The sequence below is a fragment of the Pan troglodytes genome, chromosome 2 (assembly GCF_028858775.2).
Source record: "Pan troglodytes isolate AG18354 chromosome 2, NHGRI_mPanTro3-v2.0_pri, whole genome shotgun sequence".
Lineage (NCBI taxonomy): Eukaryota > Metazoa > Chordata > Mammalia > Primates > Hominidae > Pan > Pan troglodytes.
Genome location: NC_086015.1, coordinates 3,699,922 through 3,717,510, shown reverse-complemented (window position 1 = coordinate 3,717,510; position 17,589 = coordinate 3,699,922). Strand labels below are relative to the sequence as shown.

General features: G+C 42.4%; 1 protein-coding gene and 1 long non-coding RNA gene across 2 annotated transcripts in view; both read left to right on the top strand.

The window, feature by feature from the left end:
- Positions 1-12,858, top strand: part of LOC129143469 (uncharacterized) — a 35,558-nt gene extending 22,700 nt beyond the window's left edge. The window contains exons 2-3 of the long non-coding RNA XR_008546922.2: positions 11,854-12,003; positions 12,465-12,858. This is a non-coding gene — a long non-coding RNA (uncharacterized LOC129143469). The remainder of the gene's footprint in view (positions 1-11,853; positions 12,004-12,464) is intronic.
- A 307-nt stretch (positions 12,859-13,165) lies between these two features.
- LOC129143463 (MAM and LDL-receptor class A domain-containing protein 1-like) overlaps positions 13,166-17,589 on the top strand; it is a 36,489-nt gene continuing 32,065 nt past the window's right edge. The window contains exon 1 of the mRNA XM_054680339.2: positions 13,166-13,371. The gene's annotated coding sequence lies outside the window, so the exon portion shown is untranslated. The remainder of the gene's footprint in view (positions 13,372-17,589) is intronic.

The following is a 17,589-nucleotide window of genomic DNA, read 5'->3' as shown; positions in this document are numbered from 1 at the left end:
GACAGAGTCACAGTGGATTAGAACATCCCCATAACATGAAGATTGCATGAAATTATATACATAAATAATTCAACAACATAACTTCCAAATAGAAAACACTCAGCCTTTGTCATCTCATCATTATTTGTTTACACCTTTGTATTATTGGTATAGCTCTAGTCTTTTGAAAGGTGCAGTTACTCATCTTTGTGTTTTCCACTCCTTTATAGCTAAGTTTAAGGTGCTTTTGCAAAATCCAGTACTGCATATTTGAGAAATGCTTTTTATTCCTACACATACTGCATATACTGTTACACAATTCGATTTTGTAGGTCTAATGAAGTTGGTCTTTCTATGAGTTCCTATGGCTAAAAATAGTCACAATTGTGTACTCCAGTAAATTGTTAGAATGAAGGAAAATAGTTTGAGTGAAATTATCAATCTGGTTTTTCTGACTTCAGCTGGGTGTCATGTTTGGTTAGTCAAGAGAAACATCTAATGTGAGGCCCGTGGAGGACAGCTGATAAGTAAGCATACCAAGTAGAATGGCTACTGGAAAAAATGTGCCAGCTAGAGAGAGAGAGAAAAGAGAGAGTTAATTTACCATTTGCTCAAGTAAGGAATGATCCACAAATTCAACAAAATCTAAGTAGTCTTAAAGGACATGTCATTGACAGATTTATCTTCTAGTCTCCCACTTTGTCTAATACTGCTTCAAAACAAAGCAATTTACTGAACCCAGTGGTCTCATTATTCTGGAGGTTTATAAGGTTAAAAATACCTGGAGTTTTGGGAGCAGCAATAGCACTGAAGTGGGATATTAGTAATGATGTGTGTGTTTACAGCACCTGTGAACACACAGAGACTGAAGCTTGAAGGCTGATGACCCTGAGTTAGGGGAAAAGATAAAACTTTTTATTAGATTTTTTTAATGTCGAGAAGAAAATTATTTATCTCCACATTTCTTGAATATTATCCTCTTACAATTACGTCAATGATTCTCACCCCAGTTATATATTAAAATTACCTGGAGATATATAAAAACTATCAATGTTCTACTCTTCTACAGATTAAATCATCATCACTGAGGGTGGCCCTCCAGCAACCAGGTTTGAGAACCACTTTAGACCAGAATTTTTCTCTGTGCCATTCAGTAATGGCAATGATAACTGTAGGATATGCAAATTGCAGAAAGACAACGACAAATGGTTTAACTTATCCCCAAACAGCTGAACTATCTTAAGCCTCATGGCTACTTTAGAGTGACCAAATCCATGTAGACGCCAGAAGTTGTGTCATACACCTATTTCAAGGGACACATAGAATTTACCTATATATACCTACCTCAAGGGTCATGTCAGTTTACCATTCCCCTAAACAACAGCTTAATAGTATAAACTGCTGAACTGCTGTCTGCCTAATATTTATTGTGGCTATACTTCTTCTTTTCTGTATTAACGGCCACTGCTTTTCCCAGCTTGCTCTTTGTTCTCCATCATCTGTTGTGGGTCACTTGTGCTTTCTGTTTTTAACACCCGTGTTGCTGAAGTCATTTCTCCAATTCGTGATCCATGTAACTACTTCAGCAGTGAAAATGGCACCCCTCAGGTTCAAGTCAACATTTTTATATTTCCCTCTAGGTCAAGATCCAAGCTATGGAAGAAATCAGGATATGTCAATTTTCTAGAGCAGCCAAGTTTTCTAAAAGTCTACCTAGCCATGTAGTTATGTAGCCTCACTCTCACTTAAACAAAGAAAATTAAAAAGCACACCAGAAAAGACTTTTCTTGTTAAAAACACATGTTTATTGTAGAAAATATAGTAAGGAAAAAGAAGAAAATATAAGGCAACTAGAATTTCTCTAGTTAGAGATAACTATTATTTATTTGAGTGTGTGTATATATCTATATATATATATTGACATTCAGCTCTTATGTACTAGATACACACATCTACTGTTTCATAAGCTTTTTTCACAGAATAGATTATAATCAGTTATGTTTGTTATCACCACAACATTTTCTTCTTGAAGACCTTCTGGAATGAGGCATTTGCTGTTCTATCTAGAGACCCTATCTTTTCAAAAGGTCATTTATCTGTGGAAAGAGCTATTCTGGCCACAGTTACTGCCAAGAAACAAGGTGTAAGAAAAGGCCTAAAGTTAAGTGCAGAACTGCTGTGTTTTGATGAATATTCCGTTGTTTTGAGAGGAGGTAGAAGCATTCTCAGCTTCAGAATATTTGCTCACTACTCATTAGTCTCTCTGAGAAGTAGCAAACTTCAAAGGTTAAATATGAAGAGATGAATTGTGTAATGCCTAGATGTCAGTAGCGGAGAAGGTATCTGAGCAAATTCAGAATTTTATCCCTGTCTCCATGGGCCTAGTGTGAAGAACAGTCATTTGTGTAAGTGGGTCTTTGTGTATATGGTACTGAATCAGGTCACTGAGTCAGAAACTTAGAGCTGTAAGGAAAGTGAGGTGCTCTCCAGTCCAGTGTTCTGGAATTTCTTCTGCAGTGGCCCCCAACAGCAGGTGGCAGCCTTGTCCATGATTGTATTCTTAAGTTACATGGTATTACTCTTTCTATTTGCAATCCATTTCACTGATGGATAGTTCTAGAGATCTGAAATATTGAGATTTAGCTCAGTGTTGTTTATATGAAGATAAATTCCGCTTTCCAACAACTCTCTTGTATGTGTCTAACGTCTGCCGCATGGAATGTCACAGATTATGCTTCATACTTGTCTTCCTGAGTCTTCTTTATCCCGAACACCCTGAATTTTTGAATGGTTGACATGCCAGCTGGCTTTCTGCAGATGTACTTCTCGTGTGTAAATTTCCTTCTCTGTGAGGTATTCATATTGAACATGACCTCCAAGTGTGTTTGGGTCTGTGCAGAAGACAATAGGACTGTGATTTCTGATGATTAAAACCTGGATTGTATGTTACTGTGATCAGACCCTGAGACTGCATTAGCAAGTTTTATAGCATCTGAGTCGCTCTGTTGGAGGAAAGTGCATGTGATGGGCATTTGCTTGCTTCCCCACCAGATTCTCTACCTTCACCCTTCCTGCAAGATTCCCTAGGAAGCTGACTTCTGCTGAATGCAACACTCAGGTTCTCTGCTTCCTAGATTCTAGTTGAGTTTGGTCCATGGGAGGCCTTGGCAGAAATTTTGAGAGTAAGAGCAAATAATTACTTAACCATTAGAAAAAAATAACATGAATGTGTCCTTCTATCCATGGCCTCAGTTCCTGTTGGGGAGCCTCGGTGCCAATCCCTCGGTGCATCACCATTTCTAATTAGTTCCTGTTTTAGTCTGCTTTTGCGTGTGTGTGTGTGTGTGTGTGTTGTTATAAAGGAATACCAGAGGCTGAATAATTTTAAAGAAGAGAGGTTTATTTGGTTCACAATTCTGAAGGTGTGCAAGAAGCATGGTGCCACCATTTGCTTCTGGTGAGGGCTTTAGGCTGTTTCCACTCATGGCAGAAGGGGAAGGGAAGCTGGCATGTGCAGAGATCACGTGGCGAGAGAGAGAGGGGTTTGTGCCAGGCTCTTGTTAACAACCAGCTCTTGTGGGAATTAAGAGAGCTAGAACTAGGTAGGCACGGTGGCTCACGCCTGTAATCCCAGCACTTTGGGAGGCCGAGGCAGGTGGATCACCTGAGGTCAGGAGTTTGAGACCAGCCTGGCCAACATGGTGAAACCCCATCTCTACTAAAAATACCAAGAATTAGCTGGGCATAGTGGTGGGCACCTGTAATCCTAGCTACTCTGGAGGCTGACACAGGAGAATGGGTTGAACCCGTGAGGTGGATGTTGCAGTGAGCCAAGATCGCACCACTACATTCCAACCTGGGCAGCAAGAGTGAAACTACATCTCAAAAAGAAAAAAAAGAGCGAGCAAGAACTCACTTGGATGGCACCAAGACATTCGTGAGAGGTCCACACTCAGGACCAAAACACCTCCCATTAGACCCCACCTCCAACAATGGGGATCACATTTCAACATGAGTTTGGAGTGGTCAAATATCCAAACCCTAGCAGTTCCCTTAACCCTGGAAAGAGACCCTTCATTAAACTCCTGCTGAGGCTGGAGTGCAGTGATATGATCATGGCTTGCTGAAGCCCTGAACTCCTGAGGTTGGGTGATTCTCCCACCTTAGCCTCCCAAGTAGATGGGATTACAAGAAGTACCACTATACCTGGCTATTTAAAATTTTTTTTTGGCGTGTGTGGAGATGGAGTCTCCCTATGTTGTCCAGGCTGGTTGCGAACTCCTGGTCTCAAGTGATCCTGCCACCTTGGCATCTCAAAATGCTGGGATTACACATGTGTAATATTTTTATTGTCACTATTTTCCACATATTCTGGAAATTTTATTTGGATTTCTTTTTTTTTTTTTTTTTGACAGAGTCTTGCTGTGTCACGTAGGCTGGAGTGCAGTGGTGCAATCTCAGCTCACTGCAACCTCCACCTTCTGGGTTCAAGGAATTCTCCTGCCTCAGCCTCCTAAGTAGCTGGGATTACAGGCATGCGCCACTAGGCACAGCTAATTTTTGTATTTTTAGTAGAGACAGGGTGTCGCCATGTTGATGAGGCTGGTCTTGAACTCCTGACCTCAAGTGACCTGCCCACCTTGGCCTCCCAAAGTACTGGAATTACAGGCATGAGCCACTGTACCCGGCCTGGATTTCTTTTTGACATAGAATTATTTAAGAGAAAGCTTTTAAATTTCCATGCTGTAATTTCTAGTTTTGTTGTGTCATAATCAGAGAATATAATCTGTAGCATTTCTACATTCTCTACCTTGCTTAGATGTTTTTAGGGTGGGGTGTGTAATATGTACTGAATTTTGTAAACATTTTATGGACACACAAATTTCAATGTATACTTTTTCAGGCTATAGGCTTTGCTACATAATTTTTGTGTATTTTGTGGTCCTCATATAGATTTTTTAATTATCTTTTTGCTGTGATAGAGATTAGAAGGGTAAATTAATGTCTCATTTACCATCATTTTTCTTTCTGTATCTCTTTTCATTTCCTGATGCTTTGGCTTTATGAAATCTTTATGTATAAAAATTGTGCACACATATCTTTATGCACAGTGTTTTGGATTTTACCCTTCATAATGAGCTTTTTTCTCTCCTTTGAATTTGACCTGGCCTGGTGTTAACAGCCCAGGTGTAAAATTCCAGTGAGAAAGAAGTCTGATGAGGAGTCAGTAGGATCTTTGTGTTGCTGAGAACTGCTCAGTAACACGGACAGCTCCCTGCACTCCAGGAAACATCCTGATTCAGTGTCTTGAGTATTGTGAAGCACAGTTAGAGCAGAAACATGGAGAATCACCTTAAAATGGCAAATTGGCTTCTGGTCTTGCATAAGACTTCATTGAGGCCTAATGGGCTATGCAGGTCTACTGTCCAAAGTACAGAGGTTATTCCTAGTGTCTTTAATATTACTGTCCCTTTAGGCAAGATTATCCTTATGATAAGGGAGACTGAATTAAGCTATTTTGGCTGAGGCATATTTTTATAAATTCATCCAATTAGCTTCCCTTGTTGTAGTTTTGGCTCACCAAACATTGTTCGGATTATAATTTAGCATCCCATATAATTTCATCTGCAGGGAGAGTCTGTACTAGGCATGGCGATGCTTACATGTCAGCCCGTGTGACTGCAAGAGTCTCAGTATAATTTGATAACATGGCACTCAGATTCTAGACATTATTCTCTGTGTGCTTAGTGAGTGTGATGACATAACCTTCAGAAAGATTCATCCTTTCTCACATATTGATAAATCAACTTTTACATCTACAAAGTTGAGAGCCAGAAATTAAAACCTTATTAATTCACTAAGGCATCCCTATGATGGCAGTCTTCCAACTAGCTCCATTCTGGGGCACTCTGACATCATTATACACTTTCCAATGAAAGCAGGGAGTGTATGTGATTAAAGGGAGAGCCCTGTGTCCCTCCTGAAAAATCTCCCCTCCCAGTTCACATTGACTTATTAACCAACACTCATGATCATGTGAAACTCTAGAACTGGATCTGGGTGCCTGGCAGGATGACATGGTGTGAGGCTCAAGCAGCACTGTGGGAATTCAAGCATCTGTTTATTTCTGAGAGAAAAAGTGTAAAGCAAAATAATATCTTTTAACAAACGTTTGTATTTGAATAAAAAGGAAGCAAGCACTTAATTTATGAATTTGCTAATTGCTCTTCTGAGCTGAGAATATCTGTGTTGAATATTAGTCATTATCCATATTTGGCACAGAATAATCCCGAGGGTTAAATGACATTGTTCCTACAGTGGGCACCTGAAGACTGGCTATAAAAGCAATCCTGGCCAGGGGCGGTGGCTCATGCCTGTAATCCCAGCACTTTGGGAGGCCAAGGTGGGTGGATCACGAGGTCAGGAGTTTGAGACCAGCCTGCCAACATAGTGAAACCTCATCTCTACTAAAAATACAAAAAAATTAGCTAGGCATGGTGGCAGACACCTGTAATCCCAGCTACTTGGGCGGCTGAGGCAGGAGAATCACGTGAACCTGGGAGGCAGAGGTTGCAGTGAGTCAAGATTGCACCAATGCACTCCAGCCCAGGCGACAGTGTGAGACTCTGTCCAAAAAAAAAAAAAAAAAAAAAAAAAAAAAAAAAAAGAAAGAAAAGAAAAAAAAGAAGAAAAAAAGAGAAAGAAAAAAAAAAGGAAAAATAAATAAATAAATAAATAAATAAATAAATAAAAGCAACCCTAACACTACTGAGGCTGTTGACAGTGGCACTTTGCTCTTCTGTTAGAACCTTGGGAAAATTTTTTCCCCCTGAATACAGTATAATAAACGTGGTTCTTATTTCTCTTTCTCTCCCCCTCCTTTTTTCTTCCCTCCCCACTACCACATGCACACACACAAATAGACAGATTTGTTTATATTTGACTTTCTAAAAACCTGTTACTAGAAAGGCACATTAATACATTTCTCCTGTGCTGATAGTAATCAGGCAACTCTGGTTTCTATCGGAGGCAATTTCTTACGTATTAAATGCCAGAAAAAGGGCATCCCTCCGTTTTTGTAGAGAGCCTTTCTTTATGAAGACTAATGACCACATTAGTTAGTCAGTCAGTCAATAATACTTACCAAATGTCAGTAGAGCAGAAGTGAACACCAACAGAAAATCACATTTTACAGATGCAATTTACTTGGTATCCTAACATGCCATGTCATAATAATTATTGAGGCTTTTCTTCTCTGCTGCATTGGTCTAATGAATGTGGCTAGAAAAATATGGGTGCCCATGTAGCCTCCTGGAAGCACCTGTATGACTTTTCTAGAAACGAGTTTCATGGATAAAGATGAATTTTTAAAAGCTGGAATGAATGAGCAGCAATAGCAGAAGGAGAAAAGTGAGTGAGAGCTCTCCAAGAAGCCATCTGGCAGGCTAAGGGTTCCGAGGGAAGCTCTGGTTTCAGAAGCAACTCAGGAATTACTTCTGTCATATTAGGATGGGATGGTAGGAGATTGGGAACTCTAGGGACTAGAAATCATTTAATTTCCTGTCTACAATCCTTAGAAGAGGTTTTGAGACTTGCAACCTAGGACCTTAACTAATCATCTTCCCTCAGCATTGATAGAATTCTTTATTATACATGTTAATATCAGATTAGTCAGGATGGGCTGGATTGTGCTGTGTTAACAGACATTCTCTAAATCTCTGTGGCTCAACAGGGAGCTCTGCCTGTCATGGTCACTTGGGACCCAGGCTTTGGGTATAAGGCTACAGCACATGGAAAACGTATGAATGTCTCTCAGATTCTTAAAGCTTCTGCTGGAAGTGACATGTCATTCTGCTCACAGTTCATTGGCTAAATGAGTCACGTGGCTGTCTCTAACTTCAAGGATGGTATGAAATTGCAATCCTACCATGTTTCTAGAAGGAGAACCAGCCCTAATCACAATGCTGCATGTTTATAGCTTGCCTCATAGAGTTTACTGTATTCTCCTGGTATAATTTTCTTACATGCTCAACTGGAGAGGAAGCTCTTAAATAGAAAAAAATCACAGTAAATTTCCTTTAAAAGATCTATTTTACAACTCTGGCATGATGGAGCACAATGGAGTCCTTAGTAATGGACTCCATCTCTTCCATCAGATAAAATCTTGAGAACTGAAGTTAAAATTTGAATAATGAAACCAAAGGAAAAAAAATTAAATGAATTTTAAGACAATTGAAATAAGAACAACTGTGGCGTCAGCATAATTCAATTTAATAATGTATTAAATATTTTGCAGAAAAGTGAAAAGAAATGGATAGCCAAATCAATGCAGCATTAAGCCACCATTTGGTCTAATTTCTTGCTGAATTGACAAAACAAAACACTAGTTTAGTTATATAAACATGGCTGATGTTTATACAAACAACAGAATTTGCCGGTAGCATTATCACTGGAAAATAAGATGTGTACTTAATTCTTGTATGTTCTGAGCCCATCTAGGAAGAACATAAAAGACGAAGAACAAAGCAATCATAGGATGTTATCATGAAAATATCACCTTTGGCTGGAGTAAAGTTTTGGCTAAATGTGGCACTAGTATTTATTACAGCTCACCTTTTTATAATGAAGGGCTATGGACTGAACATTCTTATTATTTCCCATTTTCTTACCACTCTATCCCAACACACATGCACATGCATGCACACACGCACACACACTGGCACCCACACCCATGCATGTGGGACACACAGAGCAGCCCAGGCAATTTCAATTGTTGGCAGCTTTGTTTTATTAGGTATTAGTCTACCGACTTGCTTTCTCTTTAGAGAGACTAAGTGAAACCAAACTCATTTCCACCCAGTTAGCCTGCTGGAACCTGTAACAGTTACTGTAATGTTAAAAGCAGTAAAACAAAATAAAAACCAGTCAGTTCACTTACTCCCGAAGTCCGCAGTTTGGTGTTCAGCTTTAAAACATATGCTCTGGGTGTCCTGTGGTGGCTACCAGAGGCTTTGGTGAGTCATTGTCAACCCAGTGGCTAGAGAAGTGCTGGAATGCCCCTCTTAAATACAGAGCCACGATTGTCCTTCAGAATGGCTGCTTGAACGAATTTATTGCTCAACTCGAAAGTCCATTTTTTATAATCCACTGCAGTTGTGCTTCATGTGTTTCTCCACCTATCCTGTAAAGTGTATTGTGAAATTAATTTTGTAGATTTCCTCACACTGCAGTGACTAGGGAAATCACCCATTCGTTATTATCTAATGAGGAGAAAGTGGAAACATCTAGAAGCACTGCTCCCATCCTCCTCCCCAGCCCACACAGACACCTACCTCAGGCCCTCCCTGTCCCAGGTGAGCAGAGGGCCCCACCTTCGGAGGTTGCCTCCCTTCCACCTTCACCAATCCTATGACCAGGTTATCCCCAAGGAAATGTCAATTTCCAGGCAGCAAGGGAATCATATAAAGATGAGATCATTGAGAGATTTTTTTCCTTCGTGATTGGCAGTTTATATTTTCTTGGGTCTACAAATCGGACAGCATTTATTAAATTTTCTAGTTTGATACTGACCTCTGTCTGATGCTGGGCTGTCACCATGCCCAAGATTGAGGGGACCCACAGTCTAGCTAGAAGGCATGGATCAATTCCAACTGTCCTACCCCTAGTCTGTGGGCAGGAGAAAGCTCTCAGGCTCTGGCAGAGGAGTCCCAGGGGCAGGATGCATGATCTTCCACTGTGCCTCCCAGCCATGCTGAGCAGCAAAGCAGACCATGAGCAGGTCTCCCTTAAATTCATTTGCTTGATTTGTCCTTGAGTGTCCTTGGATGGCTTTGTTCCCTCCTTGTCCAGTATGTCTTGGTCATCCTGATTCCTGGGCTTGGCTCCCAGGTTGATTCTTTCCCTGACACAAAACAGGCACTATGGGCAAAGACACCTGCAGCCTTGGAGGGACCAGTGATGTTGGATGTTTCCTGTTAGCACTCAGGAAAGCTCAGAGCCTTTGATGAGCATCTTTTGATCCATTAGTTAAAACCACGCTGGGTTCTTTATAGTGGTTAGTTAGCTCTGGGCTATGGGATTGTGGAAGACATTTATTTCTTCTTTGGATTCACCTGGATTTTCTGCAATGGACATGTATCGATAAAATACATGGTGCTTTTCAGAAATTGCCCCATCATCATGTTGCTGTTGTTGTTATTGATATTGTTGTTTCTGATGGATAGAGATCTAGGCCTGACACTCCAAGCAGTGTGAACAGCATTTACCTTGATGAGCATCCTTACATCTTAACTCTCGGGAATTTTAAATAGAAGTGTTCCGTGTGATTAAATTAACAGGTTTAGAGATGGGTGTCCTGGTTATTTCCTTTGTTCTCCTCCTGGTAGCTGCCTGCACTCACAGCATGTTGGGAATGGTGATTATAAATGTAACCATGCTCTCTTCTTGTAAGTGGAGAGCCCAGGTACCTCTTATCCAGCATGTGACCCTCTTTCTACCTCAGGATAGTCATACTCTTAGGCTTCCTGGATTTATTCAGGGCCAAAGGAGTGGTCAAGGTCCTTTTTATTTTGCCCTATTCCCTTTGGAAAACATTTAGTTTATGCCCATGTTACAGATTGCAAAATACAGGCACATACTCTCACTAATGTGGTCTGCATGTCCCTTTGCAAGGACATGCAATGTGACTTCACCACTCCTTTCATCAAGAAAAGGAGTCTCTTGGTCGGGCACGGTGGCTCACGCCTGTAATCCCAGCACTTTGGGAGGCCAAGGCAGGTGGATCACGAGGTCAGGAGATGGAGACCATCTTGGCTAACACAGTGAAACACAGTCTCTACTAAAAAATACAAAAAAAAAAAAAAATTAGCCGGGCGTGTTGGTAGGTGCCTGTAGTCTCAGCTACTTGGGAGCCTGAGGTAGGAGAATGGCATGAACCCAGGAGGCAGAGCTTGCAGTGAGCCTAGATCACGCCACTGCACTCCAGCCTGGGCAACAGAGCGAGATTCTGACTAAAAAAAAAAAAAAAAGAAAAAAGAAAAGAAAAGGAGCCTCTTTGCCTCTTTACCCTAATCTGGGCAAGCCTTGCAACCTGATTTGCCAAAAAAATATGAAGGAAGCAACGTGATGTGATTTTCCAGGCTAGAATGTAAGAAGCCTTGGAGCTTCTGCTTTTACTGTCTTCAGATGCTGCCTGAAACCACTGTAAGAAGCTCTAACATACTGGAGGATAAGGGGTGAGCCCAAGAGCAAGCCCAAGAGCAAGCCCACTTCTTTCTGTCCCTCCACCCCACCAGCTCTGATACAGACACACAGGATATTAGTAAAGGATAGTATTTGTTCAGAGTCTTTTGCGTGTCAGGCGCTGCTTCTAAACGTATAATACCATCTCATTCAATCTTCAAATCAATGCTATACAGCAGGTACTCTTCTTCTTTTTTTTTTTTTTTTTTAAATTTTACAGCTGAGGGACTGATGTATGGAGAGGTTAGGTAACTTGTTCAAGGACACCAAGCCAGTCAGGGTGCCACTGGACCTAAGACAAGGTAACCTGGCTCTGAGACCAACCCCACAGAGAATTATGTGGATGCTGACAACACTGTAGGAAGTTACAAGGAGCAAAAGAATAGCAGCCTCAGCCCTGAATTCCACTGTAAGCTTCCCTCTAATCTTCCCTGCCTCACTCTCAATCAAATAAAGAGCTGATCAGGAAGCAACTATGCACGGTCTCCACAGTCTCTTATCTTAACCCAGACTCTCCTTTCTATTGATAGCAGGTCTGTAGATAATAATTCTTTCAACCAATTGACAATCAGAAAATCTTTGAATCTATCTATGACCTGTAAGCCCCATTACTTTGAATTTTCCTCCTTCCAGACCAAACCAATGCAGACCAAACCAATGCAGAACTCCTATGTGCTGATGGTGGTCTTACGTTTCCCTAAGTTTCTGCCGACTAAACTGTGCACACGTTCTCAGGACCTCCTGAAGCTGCGTCACAGGCACTAATCAAAGAACACAACCAAGGTGAGTCTCAATCATTTCAAGAAATCTATTTGCAAGGTTAAGGACACACCTGAGAAAAGAACAGAGAACCACAGGAAAAACTGTGGTCCGTGCTTTTCCCAAAGATTGTCTGGGGACCTCAGTAAGTAAAGGGGAAAAGTGTGGGTATTGGGGAAAGGGGAAGAAGTGGAAAAAATGGGTGTGGGTAAATGAGAGGCAAATGGTTGCATTCTTCAGTCTTTGGTCAGCGTTCACTGAATACACATTTTACATGCGATGGAGGTAGAGGCAGGGATGTAGCTTTTTTGTCTTTGTGTAATAGCTATCTTATTTAGGAACCAGATGGGAAGCAGGTTTGCATAAGCAAGTTCCTAGCTTGGCTTTTCCCTTTTGCTTAATGAGTCTGGGGTCCCCGGATTTATTTTCCATTCTCACAGGTTGTGGTCCTCACATTTGGCTCAAAATATTCAAATTTTTTCCAGAGTTTGGCCTTTTCTTCAGCACTGGGAATTGTGATCCAAAGCTTTCCCGGATGAAGCACAAAGTTGGAGAAACAAAACGCAAACTAAACAACAATGAAACAGAACAGAGTTAATCTGCTGTAGCTCAAGAGAGGACGTACCTGCCCCCACCCCGCATCCCTGGGCTCGGGTTTGCCTTGCTGACCTCTGCTGCCACCTGGTGCCACACAGAGAAACTGAGGAGAAACCACATCAGTCTCCTTCAGCCTCAGCTTCACATCTGTGGGTCAAGTAACCCTTTCAGAAGCTGTATAATGTGGGAAAGCTTTCCTTTCAGGAAAATGCATACATCCAACTTTGAGAAGATGCCCTTGGGGGCGCTTCAAGGATCCTAGATAAAGAACCCCCTTTCCCGAACATCCAAGAACCTAAGTTTTTTTTTTTTTTTTTTTGAGAAAGTCTCGCCCTCTCTCCCAGTCTGGAGTGCAGTGGCGTGATCTTGGCTCCCTGCAAGCTCCACCTCCCAGGTTCACGCCATTCTCCTGCCTCAGCCTCCCGAGTAGCTGGGGCTACAGGCACCTGCCACCACACCCAGCTATTTTTTTTTGTATTTTTAGTAGAGACGGGGTTTCACCGTGTTAGCCAGGATCTTCTTGATCTCCTGACCTTGTGATCCACCCGCCTCGGCCTCCCAAAGTGCTGGGAATACAGGTGTGAGCCACCGCACCTGGTCCAAGAACCCAAGTTTTAGATCTAGAGTGATGTCAGCATGACATTGATTTCCTGAGGCCCAGGGGTGAAGGAGCTGAGGACAGCAGAGGGGTGAAGGAACTCAGCTACAGACAGCAGCAGCTGATGCACAGGCCTCCCAGCGCCTGAAGTCACCCGGAATTGGGAAGTGCTCAGAAGCTTACAAAGCTGCCTCGAGGTGGGAACACGACATAAATCCAAGAGCAGATCCCTGATCCTATAAAAATGTACTAGATGCAGTGGGGGCATTTTAAATGAGCAGGGAAGGACAGACAGATAAACAGAAGGACAAACAGTATTGGGATTGGGATAAATGCTCAGCTTTTGCCCAAATCTTAGTGACTTAAGCATCACTTATTTGCTCACGATTCTGTGGCTGGACCATTTGGTTTGGCTCACAGGGCAGGGACTGTGCTGGTCTTACCTGAGCAGACCTGCATGTCTGCGGTCAACTGGGTTGGCAGAGACAGAGTGACTGTCTTCCTCCAGGAAGCAGCAGGTTAACTGGTTGGCAGAGACAGAGGGACAGAGGGACTGTCTTCCTCCAGGAAGCAGCAGGTTAACTGGTTGGCAGAGACAGAGGGACAGAGGGACTGTCTTCCTCCAGGAAGCAGCAGGTTAACTGGTTGGCAGAGACAGAGGGACTGAGGGACTGTCTTCCTCCAGGAAGCAGCAGGTTAACTGGTTGGCAGAGACAGAGGGACAGAGGGACTGTCTTCCTCCAGGAAGCAGCAGGTTAACTGGTTGGCAGAGACAGAGGGACAGAGGGACTGTCTTCCTCCAGGAAGCAGCAGGTTAACTGGTTGGCAGAGACAGAGGGACAGAGGGACTGTCCTCCTCCAGGAAGCAGCAGGTTAACTGGTTGGCAGAGACAGAGGGACAGAGGGACTGTCTTCCTCCAGGAAGCAGCAGGTTAACTGGTTGGCAGAGACAGAGGGACTGAGGGACTGTCTTCCTCCAGGAAGCAGCAGGTTAACTGGTTGGCAGAGACAGAGGGACTGAGGGACTGTCTTCCTCCAGGAAGCAGCAGGTTAACTGGTTGGCAGAGACAGAGGGACAGAGGGACTGTCTTCCTCCAGGAAGCAGCAGGTTAACTGGTTGGCAGAGACAGAGGGACTGAGGGACTGTCTTCCTCCAGGAAGCAGCAGGTTAACTGGTTGGCAGAGACAGAGGGACTGAGGGACTGTCCTCCTCCAGGAAGCAGCAGGTTAACTGGTTGGCAGAGACAGAGGGACAGAGGGACTGTCTTCCTCCAGGAAGCAGCAGGTTAACTGGTTGGCAGAGACAGAGGGACAGAGGGACTGTCCTCCTCCAGGAAGCAGCAGGTTGGCTCTGTTTCCTTCGTGGGGTAGCTGGTCTCCAGGGCAGCAAGAGAGACCAAGCCCCAGTGCACGTTCTACAGCCTCTGTGCACATCAGACTTGTTAATATCCCATTGGCCAGTGTAAGTCACATGGCCAAGCCCAGATTAAGGAGTGGAAAGATGGAGACTATCTCCTCCTGGGAGAGGAGGCAAAGGAGGTGGGAGCATTATGTGGCCATTTATGTTTGCAATCTACCATACTTAGCATTTTGAGAAAAGAATTAACTGAGAAACTTGCTTCAAATAGGGCATTCAGTAAAATGAAGCCCCAATTGAAGTAAAAGGCATATATAAAAAATGAAAATGTGACCGATTTTAAGGACAGTATTGGCAAATATTTCTGTGCTCTTGGAGGAGAAGACCCTTATTTGCATGACATGTCAGGAACCACAATGAAAGAATTATTTTAACTTGCATTCATAAAAATTAAAATTATTCATTAAAAACATCGTGAATGAAATTAAAAGTCAAAATGTAAGCCAGAAAATTATTCACAATGTACGTGTCAGGAAAAGACAATACCCTTTAAACTTTGAGAGTTTACATCAGACAGAAAACAGCAAATGACATGATCCAAACTTGATAAAGGACATGAAAAAGAGCCAGCAGTTAGTATGTTTTCTGAATGAATAAGTAGCCAACAGCACATGAAAATGTGTGTATTCCATTTGTAAGCAGAGAAATGCAAACTAAAACAGTAAAGTGTCATTTTCACATCCTGGATTGGCAGAGGGTTTTATGTATTTTACTGATAGTGCTCAATATTAGCAGTAAACAACAAATGGTGAATTAATATGAGTTTCGGAAGCTCAGGGAAATGATCTCCTTATTTCAACCTGTAGTTCCTTCCTACAGCCAGTGTCTACTGAGCACCTACTATGTGCCAGGCACAGCCTAAGTCCTGAAGGTGTAGTTTCCACTGAGAAGGTGATATTTGCACAAAGTCCCGAAAGACAGGAGTGAACTGTGTGGATAACTGTGGGTACCCCTCCAGGCAGAGGAGTAGCAATGTGGGTCCCAAGGTGGGACCACATCAGACATGTTCAAGGATTAGCTGAGAGAGAGAGGTGGGAGGTCAGAGGAGATGGGGGCCAGCTCTGCTGGCCATCACGAGCACTCTGGGTGCAGAGGGTGAGAGGTGGGGAGGGGGTCAGAGGAGATGGGGGCCGGCACTGCTGGCCATCACGAGCACTCTGGGTGCAGAGGGTGAGAGGTTAGGGTTAGGGTTAGGGTTAGGGTGAGGGTCAGGGTCAGGGTCAGGGTTAGGGGTTGGGTCAGGGTCAGGGTCAGGGTCAGGGTAGGGTCGGGGTCAGGGTCAGGGTCAGGGTCAGGGTTAGGGGTTAGGGGTTAGGGTTAGGGGTAGGGGTAGGGGTAGGGTTAGGGTGCAGATATTTCCATGTTTATAGAGATAGAGGTGTAAATATTTCCATGTTTATAGAGATAGCGGTGTAAATATTTCCATGTTTATACAGATAGCAGTGTAAATATTTTCATGTTTATAGAGATAGCGGTGTAGATATTTCCATGTTTACAGAGACAGCGGTGGAAATATTTCCATGTTGATACAGATAGCCGTGTAAATGTTTACACGTTTATAGAGATAGCGGTGTAGATATTTCCACGTTTATACAGATAGCGGTGTAGATATTTCCATGTTTATAGAGAGAGCGGTGTAGATATTTCAACGTTTATGCAGATAGCGGTGCAGATATTTCCATGTTTACAGAGACAGCGGGGTAGATATCTCGACGTTTGTAGACATAGTGGTGCAGATATTTCCACGTTTATACAGATAGCGGTGTAGATATTTCCACGTTTATACAGATAGCGGTGTAGATATTTCCACGTTTGTAGAGACAGCGGTGTAGATATTTCCACGTTTATAGAGACAGCGGTGCAGATATTTCCACGTTTATGGGGACAGCGATGTAGATATTTCCACGTTTAGAGAGACAGCGGTGTAGATATATCCACATTTATAGAGACAGCAGTGTAGATATTTCCACGTTTAGAGAGATAGCGGTGTAGATATTTCCATGTTTATAGAGACAGCGGTGTAGATATTTCCATGTTTACAGAGATAGCGGTGTAGATATTTCCACGTTTATACAGATAGCGGTGTAGATATTTCCACGTTTACAGAGACAGCGGTGTAGATATTTCCACGTTTATACAGATAGCGGTGTAGATATTTCCATGTTTATAGAGACAGCGCTGTAGATATTTCCACGTTTATACAGATAGCGGTGTAGATATTTCCACGTTTAGATAGCGGTATAGATATTTCCACGTTTATACAGATAGTGCTGTAGATATTTCCACGATTATAGAGATAGTGGTGTGGATACTTCCATGTTTATACAGATAGCGGTGTAGATATTTCCACGTTTATACTTACAGCGGTGTAGATATTTCCAGGTTTACAGAGATAGCGGTGTAGATATTTCCACGTTTATAGAGATAGCGGAGTAGATATTTCCATGTTTCTAGAGACAGAGGTGTAGATACTTCCACGTTTATAGAGATAGCGGTGTAGGTATTTCTATGTTTATAGAGGCAGCGGTGTAGATATTTGCATGTTTATAGAGATAGCGGTGTAGATATTTCCGTGTTTATAGAGACAGCAGTGTACATATTTCCATGTTTATACAGATAGTGGTGTAGATATTTCCATGTTTATAGAGACAGCGGTGTAGATATTTCCATGTTTATACAGATAGCGGTGTAGATATATCCTTGTTTATAGAGACAGCGGTGTAGATATTTCCATGTTTATACAGATAGCGGTGTAGATATTTCCATGTTTATAGAGATAGCGGTGTAGATATTTTCATGTTTATAGAGATAGCGGTGTAGATATTTCCATGTTTATAGAGATAGCGGTGTAGACATTTTCATGTTTATAGAGATAGCGGTGTACATATTTCCATGTTTATAGAGATAACGGTGTAGACATTTCCATGTTTATAGAGATAGCGGTGTAAATATTTCCATGTTTATAGAGATAGCGGTGTAAATGTTTACACGTTTACAG